Source organism: Cherax quadricarinatus, chromosome 8, assembly GCF_038502225.1.
Source record: "Cherax quadricarinatus isolate ZL_2023a chromosome 8, ASM3850222v1, whole genome shotgun sequence".
NCBI lineage: Eukaryota > Metazoa > Arthropoda > Malacostraca > Decapoda > Parastacidae > Cherax > Cherax quadricarinatus.
The window spans coordinates 16,523,030-16,546,874 of NC_091299.1; the positions used below are offsets into that span (position 1 = coordinate 16,523,030).

The following is a 23,845-nucleotide window of genomic DNA, read 5'->3' on the forward strand; positions in this document are numbered from 1 at the left end:
GCATACTCCAATATGGGCCTAACGTACACGGTGTACAGGGTCCTAAACGATTCGTTATTAAGATGCCGGAATGCTGTTCTGAGGTTTGCTAGGAGCCCATATGCTGCAGCAGTTATTTGGTTGATGTGCGCTTCAGGAGATGTGCCTGGTGGTATACTCACCTAAAAATCTTTTTCCTTGAGTGAGGTTTGTAGTCTCTGGCCCCCTAGACTGTACTCCGTCTGTGGTCTTCTTTGCCCTTCCCCAATCTTCATGACTTTGCACTTGGTGGGGTTGAACTCCAGGAGCCAATTGCTGGACCAGGCCTGCAGCCTGTCCAGATCCCTTTGTAGTTCTGCCTGGTCTTCGATCGAATGAATTCTTCTCATCAACTTCACGTCATCTGCAAACAGGGACACTTCTGAGTCTATTCCTTCCGTCTTGTCGTTCACAAATACCAGAAACAGCACTGGTTCTAGGACTGACCCCTGTAGGACCTCGCTGGTCACAGGTGCCCACTCTGACACCTCGCCACGTACCATGACTCGCTGCTGTCTTCCTGACAAGTATTCCTTGATCCATTGTAGTGCTTTCCCTGTTATCTCTGCTTGGTCCTCCAGTTTTAGCACTAATCTCTTGTGTGGAACTGTGTCAAACGCCTTCCTGCAGTCCAAGAAAATGCAATCCACCCACCCCTCTCTCTCTCTTGTCTTACTGCTGTCACCATGTCATAGAACTCCAGTAGGTTTGTGACACAGGATTTCCTGTCCCTGAAAGCATGTTGGCTGCCGTTGATGAGATTATTCCTTTCTAGGTGTTCCACCACTCTTCTCCTGATAATCTTCTCCATGACTTTGCATACTATACATGTCAGTGACACTGGTCTGTAGTTTAGAGCTTCATGTCTGTCTCCTTTTTTAAAGATTGGGACTACATTTGCTGTCTTCCATGCCTCAGGCAATCTCCCTGTTTCAATAGATGTATTGAATATTGTTGTTAGGGGTACACATAGTGCCTCTGCTCACTCTCTCAGGACCCATGGAGAGATGTTATCCGACCCCATTGCCTTTGAGGTATCTAGCTCACTCAGAAGCCTCTTCACTTCTTCCTCGGTTGTGTGTACTGTGTCCAGCACTTGGTGGTGTGCCCCACCTCTCCGTCTTTCTGGAGCCCCTTCTGTCTCCTCTGTGAACACTTCTTTGAATATCTTGTTGAGTTCCTCACATACTTCATGGTCATTTCTATTTGTCTCTCCTCCTTCCTTCCTTAGCCTGATTACCTGGTCCTTTACTATTGTTTTCCTCCTGATGTGGCTGTATAACAGCTTTGGGTCAGATTTGACTTTCGCTGCTATGTCGTTTTCATATTGTCGTTGAGCCTCCCTTCTTATCTGTGCATATTCATTTCTGGCTCTATGACTGCTCTCCTTATTCTCCTGGGTCCTTTGCCTTCTTTATTTCTTCCATTCCCTAGCACACTTGGTTTTTGCCTCCCTGCACCTTTGGGGGAACCATGGGCTCATCCTGGCTTTTTCATTATTCCTGTTACCCTTGGGTACAAACCTCTCCTCAGCCTCCTTGCACATGGTTGTTACATATTCCATCATCTCATTAACTGGCTACCCTGCCAGTTCTCTGTCCCAGTGAACCCCGTTCAGGAAGTTCCTCATTCCCATGTAGCCCCCTTTCTTGTAGTTTGGCTTCATTCGCCCTGACCTTCCTGCTTCCCCCTCCACTTGTAGCTCTACTGTGTATTCGAAGCTTAAAACCACATGATTGCTGGCCCCAAGGGGTCTTTCATATGTGATGTCCTCAATATCTGCACTACTCAAGGTGAATAATAGGTCCAGTCTTGCTGGTTTATCCTCTCCTCTCTCTCTTGTAGTGTCACTTACGTGTTGGTACATGAAGTTTTCCAGTACCACCTCCATCATCTTAGCCCTCCATATATCTTGGCCCCCATGCGGGTCCAAGTTCTCCCAATCGATTTCCTTGTGGTTAAAGTCGCCCATGATCAGGAGCTTTGCCCTGCATGCATGAGCTCTTCTGGCCACTGCAGCCAGTGTGTCGACCATCGCTCTATTGCTCTCATCATACTCTTGCCTTGGCCTCCTGCTGTTCTGAAGTGGGTTATACATCACTGCAATTACCACTTTGGGACCTCCAGAGTGAAGCGTTCCCGCTATGTAATCGCTTGCTTCTCCGCTGTCTCCTCTCTCCAGCTCATCAAAATTCCATCGGTTTTTGATCAGCAGTGCCACTCCTCCAACCCCCCCTGTTCCCTCTGTCTTTCCTCAGGATCTGGTATCCCATTGGAAAGATCGCATATGTTATCATACCTGTAAGCTTGGTTCCTGTGAGAGCTATGATGTCCGGTGATGCCTCTTTGACTCTTTCGTGCCACTCCTCCCACTTATTTGTTATTCCATCAGCGTTTGTGTACCATACCTTCAGTTTCCTCTCCAACACTGTGGTTTGGAGAGCCTGTGAGGGTGGGAGGCCTGGTAGCGTACTGTGGAATTCTATAGCTGGGTGTTGGGTGGAAGCTGTGAGTATGGATTGTAGTTGTGTTGGGATGGTGTGATAGGTTGTGGGGTTCTGAGGATGGTTCTGTGTGTGCTTGCCCTTGCTACTCTGTCCTGCTGTGTACTCACCTAGTTGTACTCACCTAGTTGAGGTTGCAGGGGTCGAGTCCAAGCTCCTGGCCCCGCCTCTTCACTGGTCGCTACTAGGTGTGTGTGTGTGTGTGTGTGTGTGTGTGTGTGTACTCACCTATTTGTACTCACCTATTTGTGGTTGCAGGGGTCGAGTCCTAGCTCCTGGCCCCGCCTCTTCACCGGTTGCTACTAGGCCCTCTCTCTCCCCGCTCCATGAGCTTTATCAAACCTCGTCTTAAAACTGTGTATGGTTCCTGCCTCCACTACGTCATTTTCTAGGCTATTCCACTGTCTTACAACTCTATGACTGAAGAAATACTTCCTACTATCTCTCTGACTCATTTGTGTCTTCAACTTCCAATTGTGGCCTCTTGTTTCTGTGTCCCCTCCCTGGAACATCCTGTCTTTGTGTGTGTGTGTGTATGTGTGTGTGTGTGTGTGTGTGTGTGTGTGTGTGTGTGTGTGTGTGTGTGTGTGTGTGTGTGTGTGTGTGTGTGTGTGTGTGTGTGTGTGTGTGTGTGTGACTCAACAATTAATATTTGCACCAATAACTCATTCCAGTTGTGACCGGGTGTGGACGTGTGAATTGCTCATTACTCTATAATTTGTTCATGATTGTAGCCATGTACAAACGTAAGTAAGTAAATTTACTTACAGGATTCTTTACCTTTGTAACTTGAGAGTTCATTACCTTTGTACCTAGTTCAGCTATCAAAACTTTGGGGGCCCAGTCCCTGGATCCATTATGTATCTCTGTAATCTGTAAATACCTTTGTAACCTGTCATGATTGTGACCAGATCTACCTGGAGTTCATTGCCTTTGTAACTTGCTCAGCTATCAAAACTTTGGGGCCCAGTTCTTGGACCCATTATGTACCTCTGTAATCTTTTGACTACCACCCACAGGATGGGTATGGGGTGCATAATAAACATATTAAACTAACTCTCTGACGAAAAATAATTTTCTGCCACTCCTTTTTAAATCTTTGTTTAATCTTTCTTCCTGTCAGTTAGGTATCTTCCAGAAAAGTTTCGCCCTGCCTCACATGTGAAGCTGTCTCCACATTAGGGAAGGGTGGAGGTTACATTAAATCACTTCAACTCTTCTTTAAATCACCCAGAGTAAGTTTTTGCTGCAAATCTGTGATTCGGTTCTCATTTTCAGCTTCCCCTTTCCTATATCTTCATCCTCTATTTCTCCTACCTAGCATCAGTATTCTTCTCTCTTCTCTTGTACATGTCTCGTGTTACTCATATTCATCTGCTGAAGGCTAGGGCATAAACCATGTCATTGTTGTCACAGATAACAATAACACGATGAGACTATATTCCTACAACACTAGACACAGGAAAGGTTGTGGGACAAAAAAAAAAAAAAACATCAGTCCAAGATAGCCACATAGTTATGCAGACGGGCAAGCATCACTTCTCACTCATCTTTACCATCTCTACATACAGCAGTGTTTAAATAGCCTCTCGGTGGAAAGAGGCAAATATAATTCAACTTCACAAAGGGAAGAGTCGCCCTTTGTCCAGTAACTGCTGACCATCTCATCAGTGCTCTTAATTATTCGACAATTGTTGAGAAAATAATTTCAAATTGAACATCAGCATATGTTTGATACTTTATTTTGTGATCAATAATGTAGTTTTAGAATCAGTCGATCTTTATAAACACTTCTTTGTTGAACTTGAATACTACTTGGTATGAGTCACCGCAAGACTATATCTGCTGGCGACTGTATCTGCTGGCGACTATATCTGCTGGCGACTATATCTGCTGGCGACTATATCTGCTGGCGACTATATCTGCTGGCGACTATATCTGCTGGCGACTATATCTGCTGGCGACTATATCTGCTGGCGACTATATCTGCTGGCGACTATATCTCCTGGGGCGGAGTAGATTGTCTACCGGGGATCAACGCCCCCGCGGCCTGCTCCACGACCAGGCCTCCTGAATATTCCAACAAAAAAAATTATTCAGCCTATAAAAAACTGAAATTTGATTCGGTGAAGACTGAAGCGCTGCCTCCCGGTTATTCTAACAAAAAAAATATTCAGCCTATAAAAAAAAAACTGAAAATTTGACTCGGTGAAGACTGAAGCGGTGCGTGTTGATCCTTGCAAGTCTGCCATGATACTTAGTGTGTTAGGATATAGTGGCTACAAAACTAAAAAGCATAAATTTTCTCAAACGTTGAGCATGCACCTTTTTTCCGTGGAAAGTCTTTCCTTTATCATTTCTAAGATTTTTTTTTTTTTGTACAGTGTATTATGATAGCGTAAGGCTACTTATTTCGTGCCATGACTCGTTCTCATTGAACATATCACTTCAGCCGAGACTTTAGCACCAGAGGGATGTCAGCCTCCTAGCTATGTACAGTATAACACAAATTCACAAATAACCCATATTTAGAATGAAATCTTTACAAAACGTTTCGATCCGTCCTGAACTTGTTAGTGATTCAGTACGGACCGCAACTTCTAAATTTTCATCTATAACTATTTTGAATTGTTCCGGCCAGGGTACTGTTACTTTCATTCTTCTAAAACACCGGTGTTCCTTGTTAACTGCTCATTACTCTGTAATTTGTTCATGATTGTAACCATGTATGGACACGTTTATGATTCATTACCTTTGTAACTTGTCATGATTGTGACCAGCTCTTCCTGGAGTTCATTACCTTTGTAACTTGGTCATGATTGTAACCAGATCTAGTTCATTACCTTTGTAACTAGTTCAGCTATCAAAACTTTGAAGTCCAGTCCCTGGACCCATTATGTACCTCTTTAATCTTTTGACTACCGCCCACAGGATGGGTATGGTGTTCATAATAAAGATATTAAACTAAACTAACCGGTGTTCCCAAAGCTTTTGCTTCCAGTCCATCTGCGTAAACAGCCAGTATACAGCAAACATGTCACATGATAGGGCTACCATCAGTACTTCCACTGTACTCTTCCCAAAAACATTAACTCCATCCGCGATCATTCATTCTCCGCCTAGCTAGCATTTGCAGCAAGTTCTCACCACAAACAGGAATTCGAGACACCAACCCAAGTGAGAATACAAAAATGGCCCACATTTGACTCCAGCTTCATACAATATGTATGTTGTTAGGTATAAGACCACATTATGGTTACTTTCTCCAGTAGCTTTTTGAAGCTCCTAGCCATAAGAAATGTCTAACTGGTTGCTCTTTTGTTCTTTTTAGTGTCCTGTAGCTCGATTGCTAGTGCACTCAGCTCACACACTGAGGTCCGGGGGTCGATCCCCAGTACGGGTGAAAACATTAAGACGTGTTTCCTTAAGAAACCTGCTGTCCATGTTCACCTTTCAGTAAAACAGGTGCCTGGGTGTTAGTCGACTGGTGTGGGTCGCATCCTTGGACAAAATTTACCTAATTTGTCCGAAATGCTCTGCATAACAAAGGGCTTTCTATACAGTAATATGTCATTGATGTCAGCTAGGCCTGTGAGAAATTACCTGTCTGAGGTTCACAGGATATTACCTGAATTATTATGTGCAAGTAATTTGGGCGAGGTAAGTGGGACTTAGTTACAGTAGGTCGCAGAACTGTCACTCCCTCGATGCCCACTCCAATACCATTCTCACAAAAAGCTAGAGCAGACATTAAATTAATAATTACAATATTAAAACCAGCTACTCTGGTAAATTAAAACTGTGTGGACTGTATATTTTGGTTTACTTACTGAGTACACAAAATATAACTATTAGTACAATACATAGAATACAATAGTGCTATTAGAAAAGAAATTCGTATTACCACATATCATTTAATTACTGGATCACAATTTTTATGTGTAACACACCCTAACGCTACCCTAACAGTTAGAGTTTATGATGACCAATGCAAAACTACTATGCATTATGGGTAAGCGTCACTTAGATAAGGTGTGCTCCTGGGAAGAATTGGAATTCCTATTTTTTCATCCTTGTTGTGGAATTGTAAGAGTTTTCCACAATATTTATCCCAATTCTTCAGTGGGAATGTGTCAGCAATTTCTAAATTATTAAGGATTGAGCACGATATACGCCAATTGAACTTCGATGACGCCTGATTACATTACACATTTAACAGACCAGTGTTCACACATTCAGTTTTACTATGGCCTCTCCCCCATCCGCTCTGCGGTTGTTCCACATTCCTCCCTCACTCGAAATTTCTCGAAGGATCAAATCAGCATCACATTTTAAAACACAATTATTATATTATTCAAATTTACAAATGCTGAATTTTGAAAAATTCAAAATTTTCCACAAGGCCTCTCTATATCTTGTATATGTAACGATTATTATTATATACTGACGGTAATATTACCAATATTTATACAATATATATGAGAGCTGAAATATTTGTTTTAATATCTTTATTTGACTTGATATTTATTTGGTATATAATTTAATTGCTTGTGCATTTATATGTGTGATTATAGCCAGTTTGTATATAGGAAAGCAAAAGTATATATAGAGAGTGAACATCCGGCATATTGCCAGTCAAGTTATACTGAGGTTTATCCCTCTTGAGATGCAAAAAAAGTCTTTATTTGAAGCATAATACTTTACATTGCTATTACAACCCAGGAATTCAAAGGCCTGTTATCCTGGGTGTAAAGGGAGCAAAATAAACAGAGCAGAAAAACTTTTGATTTATATTATCCTTCACCAGGTAAGAACAGAAGTATGTACACTATATACAACAATAGGTATAAATGCACATCATGGTAAGAAAGGCAGAATAGGTACCATTAGAGAACAGATCGTGCTTCAACCAGCTCTAGAATGGAAATGACAAGGGTAGACAGGTGGGTGGTGACCACAACACCTCTATGATTGCCAGAACCACCTCATTGGCTGAACCTGGGTACTGATCGAACGATGGGGCCCCATCGTTCGACCCTAGTACTGGTTTGCTGGTTGGGGAGATAACCTTTCAATGAGGGCGTGTACATGCACCGAATAAAGGTTACTTGAGTGAGCATCCGGCATATTGCCGGTCAAGTTATACTGAGATTTACCTCTCTTGAGATGCAAAAAAAGTGTTCATTTGAAACATAATACTTTACATTGCCAATAATACATTATAATGTGTATAAATTTAATGCTTTGCAATAGAACTCTGAAGCAATAATACATTAAAATTTACTTATAATATGTATTGATGATCAACCTGTTCTACATCCGAAGTCTATTTCTTACATACTTTTTTTAGCAAATTTTTCTATTTGTGTTTTTTGGTTGGGTTATATTGTAATTGAAATTAATTTGTATTTCAAATTATTATATGCACAGCAGTTCGAGTAAGTCGACTATCAGCAAAAAATAACTAATCATAATACGCCATAACGACAAGAAATGCAATAAAGATGAGCCACCAAGGGCGGTACAATACAGTCACATAATCACTGTTTTATTTCGGTTTCATTGTCATTGTCTAAGCTACAGTGATATACAAACTGTCACATTACAAAACACACAATAAGGCACTTTCTTTGTGTCGCCAGAGCGGTTCAACCTCCGAGCGGTAGCACAAAACAAGCAAGCTTGCAGCCGCTACACAGATCTTAGTCTGACCTTACAGTCGTTTCATTTATTACAGCTACTCATCGTTTTCACTGTAGTTATATTGTGGATTGTTTTTATCAAATTTTCCTGAAATTAGTGTGTACATATTGAATAATGTAATATTGTTGAAAACATGTAGTGTTGGAGTAACTTTTAGAAAATGCTGTAGCCACGAGAGAACCAACGCACAAGTTGAGAATGGTGTCGAAACATGGCATAGTATAAAATGAGTGAAGAGTGTAATAGAGGAAAAATCTGTTTTAATCACGCCCGATAAGGAGTGCATCGGCGTGAATGTTGAACTGTGAAATAAGTAAACGTCGTGGGTTCCTGTAATTGTGAAATTCAAGATTGACTCAGCTACAATAAAGCCGATAAGTGGCATACAAAGAGACGCGGCTTCGTCTGGAAATGTAAGCTTCCCACTAATACAAATACAAAAAAATGGAATATTTGCAAGAACAGATTACAAAAAAGTATAATAGAATAAAACAGGGCAATGATATGGTAAGTTACAAATAGAATAAAATAGGACAAAGTAAAATCAGGTCATTAATAATCCATATACAGTACACAAACACAATTTATCAGTGTATCTGGTTTAAATTTAATAATTCATAACTATTTTAAGGTCCAGCTTATGTGAGTGTGGAATGAGTGGATATCGAAAGGGGTAATCTGTTGCGACCCAGTGTCCTTAAAATCCTGCCCATCTCCGAGGTACAACTAATGTCAGTAAGTGTAATGTCTGTTTTAGTTGTGCCCTCCCCAAATTATGTGCGCAATAATTCAGGACTGTGCCTGTAAACTTTATACACAATTTTTCATACATCTGTACAGTGCAGTTTTTCTTACCCCCAAACATTGGTCATTAACTCGCTTATAATATCAAAGTTAACAGTCGCATTCATCCTGTCGGTGGAAAACAAAAAACATAAGAGTGTCAGAATAAAGGAACACTGCAGTAGGCCTGGTGACCTATATCAGAGAGGCCCAACTCGCACTTAACCACACCCACTCACAAAAATATAAGAATGAAAGAAGACTAAGCCTTCTTCTATATATAGCTCAATTAGAGGTTCCGTTATCATTTACCTCTGGCACTCCAGATTTTCCTACTACAAAGTCTACAACTTTTTCTCCTACATTAGTATTTAGGTCTCACACAACAGTTATTTTCTGGGTTCAAAACTCCTAAATACTCACTTAACACCTCCCAAAATCTGTCTATGCTCCTCTCTTTCCCAGGTACATAAACACTCACTATTACGCAGTTCTTATATCCCACCCATATTTTAACCCACATAATTCTTAATTTTGTACACTTTTATTCCCTCTTTTCTTTCCATAATTGATCACAGTTCAGATGATTCTCCAAACAGCAACAAACTCACCTCTTCTTCAGAGTCCAGACACTGTACTTCTCACCTCCAGGATTTAAGCCTGGCTAATTGGTTTCCCTGAATCCCTTCATAAATATTATCTTGCTCACACTCTAACAGCACATCAAGTCATAATCAGCGCTTACCTCCACTTCTAATACTCCTGCACATGGCTGGTGGATGTTCAAACCCATCACAACAAAACTTTTACCCCTTCCCTCCAACCTTTCCGAGGACGAACCCCCAACCCTCTTTTCCTCCACTTCACATTTATACACCCTCTAGATCATTTGATTTTGTTCAATTCTCTCGAAATGTCCAAACCGCCTCAACAACCCCTCTGGATAATGTTTTTAATAATCAAGCACCTCATTCTAATCTCCAAACTATGAATTCTCTGCATAATATTCACACCACTCATTGACCTCACACGCGACATTTCCACTGCCTCCAGCCTCCTCCTCGCTGCAATGTTTAAAACCCGTACTGTTGGTACCCGAGTGTTGGTACTCTGAAACATTCTGCTTTTTGCTCCACAGAAGCCAGAGTGCATCACCCACCTTTTTCTTCTCGTCATTTCCGTCGTTTACCTCCTCTTTCATACACCCATCCTCTAATAACTCAACTTCCATATATGTATATGAACACATTCACTTCCTCGATACTTCCTCCTTCCAATCTGATATTCAGCCTTTCATTACCTATTTTTTTTTTTGTTACTTTCACTACCTTGCTCTTTCTTATGTTCACTCTTAATTTCCTTCTTTTGCCTACCCTCCCAAATCTGTCTACTAACCTTTGCAACTTCTTACCAGAATTTTCAAAACACACCATATTATCGGCAAAAAGCAATTGTATTAGCTCCCACTTTGTATCAGATTCATTATAACTACCATACACTTTACCGATTATAATTGAGAGGCTTATTCCCCTATAAGTCTTACACTCTTACACTCTCTTTTATCCCATTTTCCCTTACACAAAGGAACTATGCACGCTCTCTGCCAGTCCCTAGGTACCTTCCCCCTTTCATATATTTATTGAATAAATGCACCAATCACTCCAAAGCTATATTCTCACCTGCTTTTAACATTTCTTTCTGTCTTGATTCCATCCATCCCAGCTGCTTTATCCCTTGTCATTCTATCCATTGTCTAAGCACCTCCCCATATTCACATGTGGCTCTTCTTCAGTCCTAAAAGATGTTATATCTTCCTGCCTAATGCATGAAATCAGTGACTCTTCGTCAGCATTTAATAGCTCAAAATATTCCCTCCATCTTCTCATTACCTCCACCTCCACCTCCCCATCTCACAATTCCTTTCTTTTGTTTTTAATTGTTAAAATCATTTGTTCCTTAGACTTTCTCAACTCATTAATGTCACTCCAAAACTTTTTCTTATTCTCAGCAAAATTTGTTGACAAAGCCTCACCCACTCTTTCATTTGCTCATCTTTTATACTCCTTTATCACTCTTTTTAACATTCAATTTACTCTTCATATACTCCACCTTCTTTATATCACTTCTGCTTTGTAAAAACCTTTCATATGCTAACTTTTTCTCTCTGACTAATCTCTTTACCTCATCACTCCACCAAACACTCCTCTTCCCTCCTACACCCATCTTTCTATATCCACAAACTTCTGTTGCATACTAGCACTGCGTTCTTGAATTTACCCCATACCTCTTCCTCATTACCTGTACTCTCTCTCTAGCCCACCTTTCTCCCAACAGATGCTTATATCTTACCTTAAAATATCTCCTTTAATTTATAAACTTTTACTTCTCTCTTACTGACGACATTCTCCTTGTACCCTACATACCTCTTACTCTCACTGTAACTGCAACTAAATAATGATACATGTATATATATTTTGTCCCTCTAAAAAATCACATCCACATATAAAGTTATTGATTCCTTCAACTTTCCCACAATTAAGTTTAGTCTGGTCTATAATTTGAAGCTAAGGACCTATTCTCCACTTTGTAAATGGATACATCATATGACATTTTCCATTTACCCTGTACGATATCCATTTTTAGGTTATCTGTTGAAGATACTAGCCAACGGTGTGCTAAGTTCCTCTTTACATTCCTTTAGAACCTGCTACAACAACATCTCAGGGCCTGGTAACTTACTTTGTTTCAATTTATCTAGGTATCTGAGAATTAAGTCACCAATAAGTTTGACCTTGAATTGTTTATTCTCGTCTTGACTTGTGTAATTATTAATTTCTGGGAATTCATCTGCATCTTCTTGATAAACACAGGATGGGTATGGGGTGCATAATAAACATATTAAACTAAACTAACTTCTTGATAAATGAATAACATAGGTATACGGCCAGACTTTATGTTCACCGAGAGGAGTATTTCTCTAAGCACATATATGCTGAGAGTTTACTTCAATCCATATTTTAAGGATTAAAGAATTTTTATCTGACGGTGAAAAGGTTACATGTAATATAGGCTTGTAGGCTTTATAGGCTTTAATCGATCGCTAACGCACTCAGCTGACACTCCGGAGGTCGATACCCGGTATGGTTGGAAACATTAGGACGTGTTTCCTTAATACACCTGCTGTCCAATGTTCACCCATCAGTAAACTGGGTACCTGGGTAACTGTTAGTGGACTGGTGTGGGTCGCGTCCTGGGACATAATTGACCTAATTTGACCTAACAAGCGGCTTTCTATATAGTAGTGTGTCATAGATGTCAACTAGCCCTGTATACCTTGTGCATGTACTTGTAGAACAGTGGTTCCCAAACTTTTTCAGATTGTTACCCAATTTAACATGCCACATAAAGCATGTTACCCCTTTCACAAAATGTTGTTATTATTGATATATATGGCTAAACGTGAACGTATACAGCCTCGCATACTCTGCTAATCCTAGCAAAACCATTGAAAACGTAAGAACCACACATACATTATATATAAAATTAATAATAGCTACAAATTCACAGTAACAGTGGGTAAATACTAACTATATACTGCACAGGGCAGTACACATACATACCAGCTTATGTCTACCTCGGCTGATGCTCACAGATAAACTGACAGTGTGAAATAGAGGCAGCCTCAGGAAGCGAGTGACGCGTACTGGACAGGTCGATCTGGGCTACTGAGTGACTTTTGTCCTGAAGCATACTTGTCAAAATACTTTTGGGTTTCCACACACTTAGCTATATATTTCTTCTTTTCTAATACTGTATATTAGTTTTTGATGTTTATTGTTATTTGGTTTAACTTTATTACTTACTTATAATAGGTTTACTTTACAACTTTATATACTAAGACAAAGTTAACAATAATCCTCATACCGGGTACCGCATTGTTTTCTTGATTTTCAGAATTCATAACTTTTTTCTGTCACCCCTCCATTACCCCCCAAAAATGGTTAAATTACCCCCAGGGGGTAATTTACCCCCAGTTTGGGAACCACTGTTGTAGAAATAAAGATATTATTATTATTATTATTATTATTATTATTATTATTATTATTATTATTATACTAGAACAGAAGTGATGTGAAGCAGGTGGAATTGATGTCACAGGTGAGCGGGGCCACTAATGGAAGTGGGTCATGCAATTTTTTTTTTTTTTTTTTTTTTTTTTTTAGCAAAGAAGTTGCAGAAGACTTCCCAGTGTACCAAGATATCACGGTGTTGCTGTGGCAGACAAGTTAGTGTGCCTAGTTCCCCTTCCAGTTAGATGGCCATTCCTTTGTAAAAATTATGGAGCTGCTATTGCCGTTTAACTGTTACTATAATTCGTTGACCATTCACGGAATTTATCTGTAGATTTGTCATTTAAATATCCCACAACATATCTGTACTAGTAACAATAAAGAGAACAATTAAATGAATTAAGAGCTTAAACTAAATACAAAAAAAGTTACATATATACAAAAAAATATTTTATATAATTTTACTTTTCGAAATTTTAAGGAAGTTTATTTCAAAAACTAAATATTATTCTGCAGGTCATTTTTTTTTTTTTTATTTTATTTAAAATACAATACATAGCTTAACATAAAAACCCTTAAACTAGGGTTGATACACATTGTATATAAACACATTTTGAAAACAATCTCTCAGAACGTACAATAGCAAATAAACACAATATTAACAAACACAAGAGGTTACACAATTATACTAGAAAATATCGCTTGTGACAAAACATAACATTAAGAAAATGGGCAATCTTAACCCTATGTACACAAGAACAACAACAAGAACATAACATGTAGGTGACCCCTGTAGCAGGTTCAATAATATAAATAAAACCATAATCCCTTCGGTATACACTATTTACATAATATACTGGGACATTGCCAATGCACAATACAATACAATAAGAAGAATAGTATGATAAATATATAAATATATCGGTTACTCACAACCAACACAAATAATCTATAACCGAAAGAACCTACATCACAATCTCATGATAAAACAAAGTACATACTCGCCTTACCACAAGTCTTACGAGTCAGCCACAAAACTAGAAAAAGCCATAATCATTCCGCACTCATCTACAGGCTATACACATTATATAACATAGCAATAAAATGCTCGGTACAAACACACAAAACCCCGTTTGCCAGGCCATAGCCGAAAGGTACATCAAGTACTTCAACAAAGAAAGAAGGCAGTAGACTCTGACTTAAGACATCTATAACACATATAACTTCACCACCACATCCACTCACACAACCACATTTTCCTCAACCACGCATTACACAGATACACACAGTAAACCAGCCGTTGTGCATACCCAACCCCGGAGACAAGCCCGTTCCATCCCCTGAAATTCACTCCCCCCCCCCCCTTTCACAACGTTAACAATGCTCTCACACTCATACTACGGTACCCTGCTGAAAAAGCCTGGTCCCAGCGACTTCCATATATTTCCCGATTATAACACAACGTTCTATAAATGGTCCCCGCCAACACCCTTTTGCGCACCTCCCAATCCCCATTCCTTCTCATTGCCCAGGATACAAAAACAAAATCCGCAATTATATACGTGATTGCACGTTGCACAGGCGCCTCGACGCCTCCCACGTCCAAACTTAACGCCCTCAATACTAATATCCCGCCTCCTCCCACTGTCCTCAGAACCTTACCCATCCATTCCCTGATACTCCCCAAATTATCACAAAAATACACTACATGAAACGCAGTCTCCTCATCCCCGCACACCCGACACGCGCCCTCCACCATCAACCCTCTTTCCTTAAGTGCAGCACCCGACGGCAGTATACCATGGAGAAAACGGAAAAATACCTCTCGCACATTTGGACGCACGCGCATCAACCGTAATCTTTCCCATATATCCTTCCACGCATACATAGGGTAGATACTCTCAGCCTTCACGACTACCTTCGTCCTTACAACACGCTCCAAAACACCCACTCGAACTTTATTAGGGTCCCGTACATGCAGCAACGCCCGCAACACGTCTTCACACACTTTCATCTCCGACCCTCCCCACCACATTCGCACCTCTTCATGCAAGCCATTCACGCCCCTCCCTGCATGACCCCGCACACGGCGTAACCCCCACTTCAAATAAATGCACTTGACTCTTAACCGTAAATCAATCAACCCCAATCCTCCTCTGTTGACCGGTAAAGTAACCACACTCCTACTCAACCATTCACACCCGGAACCCCAAAGAAAATGGAAAACCCTCTTTAACAGCCTCGTAACATCCGGACCTGCTAACGGATATACCGCAGCCACGTGCCAGACTTTACTGTATAACAACACATTCACAACAATCGCACGCTGATGTACTGTCAAATGAGTTGGTCTCAACCCATCCAATCGCCCCACCACTCGATCCACAACAAGTCCAGAATTAACCATCCTCGCCTCTCTCGCACTACGCATATACACTATTCCACACACTTTTATCCTGTCCACCATATTCCAACGTACATTCCTTCCCCAACTCTCTCTTCCCACCCAATCTCCTAAGACCAGTAATTTTGATTTTTCCACATTAACTCTTAACCCGGTAACCCCCGCGAAATTATCAATAACATCTCCAACCGCACGTAAACTCCTCTGCGTTCGCACGAGTATTGTCGTGTCATCCACATACCCTATTATTCCCTGCACTCCACTTCCTACTCCCCAATCCACCTCCATACACGCTTCCACCTTTCTATAGAAAGGGTCTGTTAAACAGGCAAACAACAATTGAGACAGGGGACAACCCTGCCTAATACCCCGACCCATGGATACCCACTTCCCCAATTTCCCATTTACTTGTACACACACTCCCACACCTGTATACAATGTCTCTGCCCAACGTACCACCTCCTCCCCAAAACCCTGCCTCCTTAATATATACCACAACACCTCACGTTCTACACTATCATACGCCGCCTGCCAATCTAACGCTAAGACACCCCCCCCCTGCTCCCCTCCCGACCCTTCCACAAAATTCTTTATAATACTATGCCCGTCATACATCGTCCTCCCAGACACACCATATTGTCCTCTCGCAACCACTCTATCCACCACACACTTCATCCTATTTCCTAAAATTTTTGCAAAAATCTTATAATCAGCACACAGCAATGATATTATCCTAAAGTCCCGCACCGTGTCCTGTTTCTTACCTTTTGGCACTAAAACCACAACCGCAGTTCCTTGCAACCTGCCCATCCTCCCCTCCCTTTTCATCGTATTCATTAGTTCTACTAAGAAGGACTTCAACACATTCCAATGGCTCACATAAAACTCGCAGGGCAAGCCATCCAGACCTGGAGCCTTACCCCGTGCCATCCCCTCCAAAGCCCTCCACACCTCCCCTTCTTCAATATCCCCCCCCAATTCTGCAGGTCATTACATGATAAAGACCCACATCAGGAAACATGTCTTGTTTCCTAACAAACCTAACGTAACCTAAAACTAAATATTATTTTTATGTGAATTTTTTTTTAATAATTCATCAACTGCAATCTTATTAATAACAATCTTTTTGAATGTTTTGTGTTTATGTGAAATATTGACTATGATTTAGTTATAATTTTAAACGTTTTACAGCGTCAAGCCTCACTTGCTGCTAGTAGCTGCGTTTTATCATTAATTTGGAATACCTTTTGGAGGCTGACGCAGTGGATTATATATATAAATTTAGCTCTGATATGGTTGATTAATTGGGTTTAAATCCTGTTGACTGCACTGGGGTCATTAATTAAGGCTGCACAGAACTTGTTTACCACCAGTTAAGAATACTTTAACCCCTTAAATAGATATTAAATTCTCATCATACATTGAGAGATACATACCTCTCGGTATATACATTCTGACCTCACATGAAAAACAAATGCCTAGTTACCGATGACACACTTGATAAGGAGACAGGCTGAGGGTGTTTAACTTGTAGCTGCTGTCGTCCAGTAATGCGCATAAATAAAAGATATATCATTCCATAGAAGGAGACAATCATCTGAACCTACCAGCCATCATGGTGCCCAGCCTTCTCTATTTATCTTATTGTAAAGCTTTTTCAAACTTCCATTGGTTGTAGCAGTAACTACTTTTCGTAAACTCTTCCAGTGTTCTATTCCCCCCTTCTATTCCTTCCTTTCTCGTATCCCTCCCGAGAGTATAACGTTGACGGGACTGGAGGAATAATGTCTCTGCCACAAGGTTCCAAACCGGTCGTGGTAGTTGTTTTTTATACTGTGGTAGTGATCACCTTGTGGGCGGATACCTAGAAAGACTATTAATAAAATGGCCGTAAACATTTAATCACCTCATGCTCTATTTATAAAGTATATTAAAATATTGTTTTTAGTTATCTATAAAGAAGTTCATAAACCAGTATAATACAGTATCAGCTATGTGGGAAAAGGTATATCTCCTAACGTTATTGAAAACAGGAAGTGTAGCCATAGATTTACCTATTTATTAACCTTTTAAATGTAATATTGGATTACAAAACATATGTACTAAAGACTGGATAGTACCTAAAGTAATAATAACGCAATAACGGCTCTGTTAACCTACATTGCCTGCGGAAGGATGTGTAGGTTGTCAGGTGTTAATAGATATGATACTTTTAATGCTACACAAACATTAAATATAAGTGCCATTTGCATTTCAGCATGTGTGGAAACGATACAAAGAAAGGGTATACAATACCGACAAATATTTAAAAGAACTTATACAACGTGAGGTAACTTTATTGTGGAAACGTTTCGCTCAGCATGGGCGGGAAAGTAGGGATATATATAGTAACCTGGAGGTCAGTTGTAATGTATGCTGGGTGCACCAAATGCTTAATGATGTCACCTGACAGCCTAAAATCAATTTAGTTACATAGTTTTAGCTGAATTGATTTTTAGGCTGTCCATAACGCAGCTATCAATTTATATAGTCATTAAGCGTTTTGTGCACCCAACCTACACTACACCTGACCTCCACGCTACTAGATAATATTACTGTTTTCATGTCTCTGTATTACACTGATAGAGCCTCTGGTGGGCAAAACGTTTCCTCAATTAAGCCACCTCACATTGCATAAATATCTCATATATATATATATATATATATATATATATATATATATATATATATATATATATATATATATATATATATATATATATATATATATATATATATATATATGGAGACCCTACATATGAAATGCGAAGCGTGTAGACAAACAGGATCACACTAGAGCACTGTCTTAAATGGTCTAAAAAAACAATACCTTTAGAGACAGATCCAAACAAATCCTACAGTAAAAGACAAATTACTTCATTGTTAATTAATGACGTCTGAAAGGTTGACACTGTATCCACACTTTACGTGAAACTGATGATACTGTGAGTTATTAAACAACTCGATATTATGGTATCCGAAATCATTAAGTTTAGTTTAATATGTTTATTATGCACCCCATACCCATCCTGTGGGCGGTAGTCAAAAGATTACAGAGGTACATAATTGGTCCAGGGACTGGACTCCAAAGTTTTGATAGCTGAGCAAGTTACAGAGGTAATGAACTCACAATTTACAAAGGTAATGAACTCCGGGTAGGTCTAGTCACAATCATGACAAGTTACAAAGGTATTTACAGATTACAGAGGTACGTAATGGGTCCAGGGACTGGGCTCCCAAAGTTTGGATGGCTGAACTAGGTACAAGGTAATGAACTCACAAGTTACAAAGGTAATGAATACTGTAAGAATGGTTACTTACGTTTATGCATGGCTACAATCATGAACAAATTATAGAGTAATGAGCAATTCACACTTCCACACCCGGTCACAACTGTAGTGAGTTATTGGTGCAAATATTGATTGTTGAGACACACACACACACACACACACACACACACACACACACACACACACACACACACACATAAACACACACACACACACACACATACACAAACTCATACACACACACGCACACACACTCATACCGGTGAAGAGGCGGGGCCAGGAGCTAAGACTCGACCCCTGCAACCACAAATAGGTGAGTACAGGGAAGCAGGGAACGTATTTTCGAGCGTGTGGGATTGACTGTTGCTTAAACACATTTTTTTTTCTATTTAACAAAAAACGACGTGAACACATGGTATACTAGAAATCATTAAGCAATGTATTTTACGTCAGCTACCCGTAATTTACCTGTGACCTGTTTCGAGAACATTCTTACACCCACAGCCAGGCCTTCCTCTTGATTGCTTGGTCAACCAAACTGTTGCTGTTACAACAGCCTTAATGTATGATATTACTGCACTCTCAAAATGCAGTGGGATCTAATAAAGGCCTCTTTTGGGTTACTTTTCACAGGATGAGCACAGGTTCACAATAAACGGTGTCCTGTGGCCTGGTAGGTAACACTCTCGCCTCACACACTGAGTGTCCGTGGTTCGATCCCCGGCCGGGTGGAAACACTGGGTTTGTTTCCTTACATATTGTCCTGGATCACCAGTCAACATTAATACTTGGGTGTTAGTTGACTGGTGTGGGTCGCATCCTGGGGGACAAGACTGAAGGACCCCATGGGAAATAAGACAACCCTCTGTGACACACTGACTTTCTTTGGTTATCCTGGGTGGCTAACCGTCTGGGGTTAAAATCCGACCCAAATCTTAACTAAGTGTTCCATCGGTAATAAATAATTGATTAATGTGTTGCATGGTAAATGCGGAAATTGCATTAGTCATTCAGACTAGTGGAAAGGAAGGAAAAAGTGCTATACAATCATTCCCAGAAGTGCTAGGTAAGGTGAAACCTCGGGGAAAGAGGATGTGTGGCCATCAAAAAGGTATATGCGGGCGTACATTAGGGTTGAGCAGCAGTGTTGAGTGTGGGGTGTAGGCAGGAAGGTCTCAGCACAAGGTGCTCCACCATCACCGGGGTTACTAGCGGTCAAGACCAGCCCGGCGCCCTCCACACCTGCCCACCTCCAAGATTTAGTCTGTGGACGGAGAAGACACACTGCACCATGACACTCCCTGCCATGTTTTTATCTGTTCTAGTGCTGTGAGTACTAAGTGATTTCACCCGTAGATTTTGATTAGTCGGTGTTATAATTAACGACCTTCAGAGCATTTTGCAGTAGTTTAATGAGGTTAATTATAAACAAAAATGACATATATGGTTTTCTAATTGATGAAAGGACCTAGGCGAAAATTTTGGGACTTGATAACTGTCCTAGACGAATCGAAACATCGTTTTGTTGATTTTTCCCAGTTTTGTGGATTAGTTGTGAATTGTTCCAGTCAGGTTATTGTAACTTGCGTCCTTCAAGATGCCTCAGTGATATTGCAGAAGAACATCTCAGTCAGTAAAGCGAAGGCTTACATACTGATTGAAAGATGATACATACTAACGCGAATATTATACTGATGTCATATTATTATTATATATTGCTGTAATCGTTTAATTCACTGGGTTGTGAAATTACTTTAAATTGAAACGCTAGTATCTAGATGCTAGTGGATGGTTGCCTGTGGCATCCTAGGGAAAGACTCCAAATGACCACAAAACCACACTAGCCTAGTGCCTTTTTTTTTCATAGATGTAGGTCAAAACATGTCAGTGACACTAGGAGTGCTTAACCTAAGGCAGATCTGCACGCCTCAATTAGTATAGTGATCCATAAGTGGCACTTTTATAGAGACCAATCTTGTCTGTTCATGCTATTGTCATCATGGCGTTTTCTAGTCGAAAAATGTAGGTGTTGACACGAGGATTGTTTCGGGGAACTCTCCTGTAAGACAACAGTACAGTGTCGTTTACTATTTGAATATCTTAAGTACAAACTGTTTGTAAACATTCTCGAAAACAGTTATCACCTTAAGGAAAATTAATTGTGGAAAACGTCATTACAAAGCATTTGCAAGAGCATGCATAACTATTTACATATATATATATATATATATATATATATATATATATATATATATATATATATATAATATGACTCCGTTTTCCAAGGAATTCTCCAGTCTCTGATATATATTTATATTTATATTAGGAGAGCAGGAAAGAAGACATGGGGTTCCACATTCCATAGCGACAGATTCCGTTAGCTGCAGTTGAGCCTCGGGTGCGTGATGAGTTCCTTTCCTCTCATTCTTACCAACTTGGTGAGCTTATAAGCCCATCCATGTATACCCACCCATGTATTTAACTCTGCTCCTTCATCGGTCAGTTAATTAAGATAAAGCACCGTTAGATTTGAGCCGTCATTGGATGGGTGATCACGGACAGCCTTGGCTGTTAGCTGCGATTTTTCTCTTCTCGACAATTGACTATTTTTTTTTTACGACTGATCAAGTAATTATTTGTCTATTTTGAAAGATACCAATGTTTATTTCCGGGTATTTCATAAATCTAGAGCTTCAGGCTACAGTTGCAGCGTAACAATGAGGGTTTCACTTTGTCGCCTGAATACCAATTGTGCCTCACTGTCCCCAGAGTTACTGTGCTATAGTGTAGTTTTGAGTATGTTGTTAAAATAATTTCAGTATACAGAACCTCTGTAGGCACAATCACACGCAACAGAAGAAAATATAATGTAACTCAGTAAAGAACAACTCTTGTAGTAAATATACTGGACAACTTCAGGTGTTTCTGTTAGGCAAGATTCGTCAGGAAACAGGAAAAGTGTGTCCTGACACGGGTCGTAGAAATATAACCCGCCACTGGAGCTTTTGGTTATCTGACCGAGGCCTTCCACTGGCTTACCCGTCCACCCCATTAAAAATTAAAATTATGGCTTCGGATAATGAATACTCTGAAGAATTTCATTATTTTTTTTAAATTAATTGTTAAATGATCTTACTAAAATGCATTAAAAACGGATATAAATGAATATAGGTGTCTGTGTTTTCATGATTTTAAATAAAATTAGAAACTATTATCCTTACACCCATAAATTGATATAAGGCAACTGATATTAATTTTTAAGGGTTGGAGGGGTAAGCCAGTGGAAGGCCTCAGTCAGATGGCCAAAAACTTGAGTGACTAAGACCCACGTCAGGAAACACTTGTCCTGTTTCTTGACGAATCTTACCTGACCTAACTGATATAACACTAGTCGGGTCGTCAAAAGATTAATACCCGTGTTAGTACTGTCCTGGCGAGTATTATCAGTAATTAATATATTAAGCTTGTGGTGTCTGTACATATGCTTCAAGTTTAGTCTTACGTTATGGATTAAAATATTTAACTGGTTGCGAGAAGGTGAAGCCTTGTTAATGACCGTCGTGCAGTCGATAAGACTTTAAGCCCTATTATTAACTAACCTAACCAATTATAATTACATCATTACCTTTCAAATTATTAGTATTATATTTCACTGAGTTATGCAAATCAGAAGAAAAATTATTTACATATAACGAATGTGCTTGAAACTTCACATTTAATGTTTTTGTTTAGAACACTTGAATAACTATGAGATTTTTCATGTGGGAAATAAACATTATTCTTGCCATTGTTAGTATAATGTATGTTCTTGGAAAATTAATAATAATACTAATTATTATTATTATTATTATTAACGAGTATTGTGCACCAGTTTTGTTGCTGAACAAACAACTATTTATACCAAGCTACTTATGTCAAATTATACAAAATTTCACTTAGTTTTCTTTTAATTGACACTCGTTTCACTATAATGAACCAAACATTCTGCACTGCCTAATTTCCCACAATGTTTTGCTCAGGAAATACTTAGAGATTCATGAGTGGAGTTGAAGGTTCAGGAAGTTGATGATGAGCCTCGTGTGCTGGGACTGACCCAACTTTCTCTATATAATTATCAGTATAACGTTCTCGTTATCTTCTTCAGGTTTTTTTTTTTTTTAACTGTAAGGTATAAAAAAAGAGCAGAATTATTATTCAGATGAAGTGATTCCTAAATAAGAACAATTTAAATTTCTTTGTTGTTAGCATCAATGTGTTGACTGTAATATAAGCGGTTAAAAATAATCGTGTGCGTGCGCGCACGCAAAATGTCATCTTTTTATTTTATTTTAAATCGTTGAAAAAAAAAAATCCTAATCAGACTAGTTCGCGACTAATAATCATGAATCTCTTCGTTCGGGAAATTATGTATATATATAATTATATATATATATATATATATATATATATATATATATATATATATATATATATATATATATATATATATATATATAAGTTTTAAAAATGCAGTATTAGAATGTGGGGCAGAAAGTTTGTGGTTATAGGAGGGTGGGTGCAGGAGGAAAGAGGAGTGATTGGTGGAATGATGAAGTAAAGGGTGTGATAAAAGAGAAAAAGGTAGCTTATGAGAGGTTTTTACAAAGCAGAAGTGTTATAAGAAGAGCAGAGTATATGGAGAGTAAAAGAAAGGTAAAGAGAGTGGTGAGAGAGTGCAAAAGGAGAGCAGATGATAGTGGGAGAGGCACTGTCAAGAAATTTTAATGAAAATAAGAAAAAATTTTGGAGTGAGTTAAACAAGTTAAGAAAGCCTAGGGAAAGTATGGATTTGTCAGTTAAAAACGGAGTAGGGGAGTTAGTAGATCGGGAGATGGAGGTATTAGGTAGATGGCGAGAATATTTTGAGGAACTTTTAAATGTTAAGGAAGAAACAGAGGCAGTAATTTCATGCACTGGTCAGGGAGGTATACCATCTTTTAGGAGTGAAGAAGAGCAGAATGTAAGTGTGGGGGAGGTACGTGAGGCATTACGTAA

General features: G+C 39.5%; 1 non-coding gene across 1 annotated transcript in view; it reads left to right on the forward strand.

The window, feature by feature from the left end:
• The first annotated feature begins 19,939 nt into the window (after positions 1–19,939).
• LOC128689157 (uncharacterized) overlaps positions 19,940–23,845 on the forward strand; it is a 50,303-nt gene continuing 46,397 nt past the window's right edge. The window contains exon 1 of the transcript XR_011391730.1: positions 19,940–20,140. This is a non-coding gene — a transcript (uncharacterized protein). The remainder of the gene's footprint in view (positions 20,141–23,845) is intronic.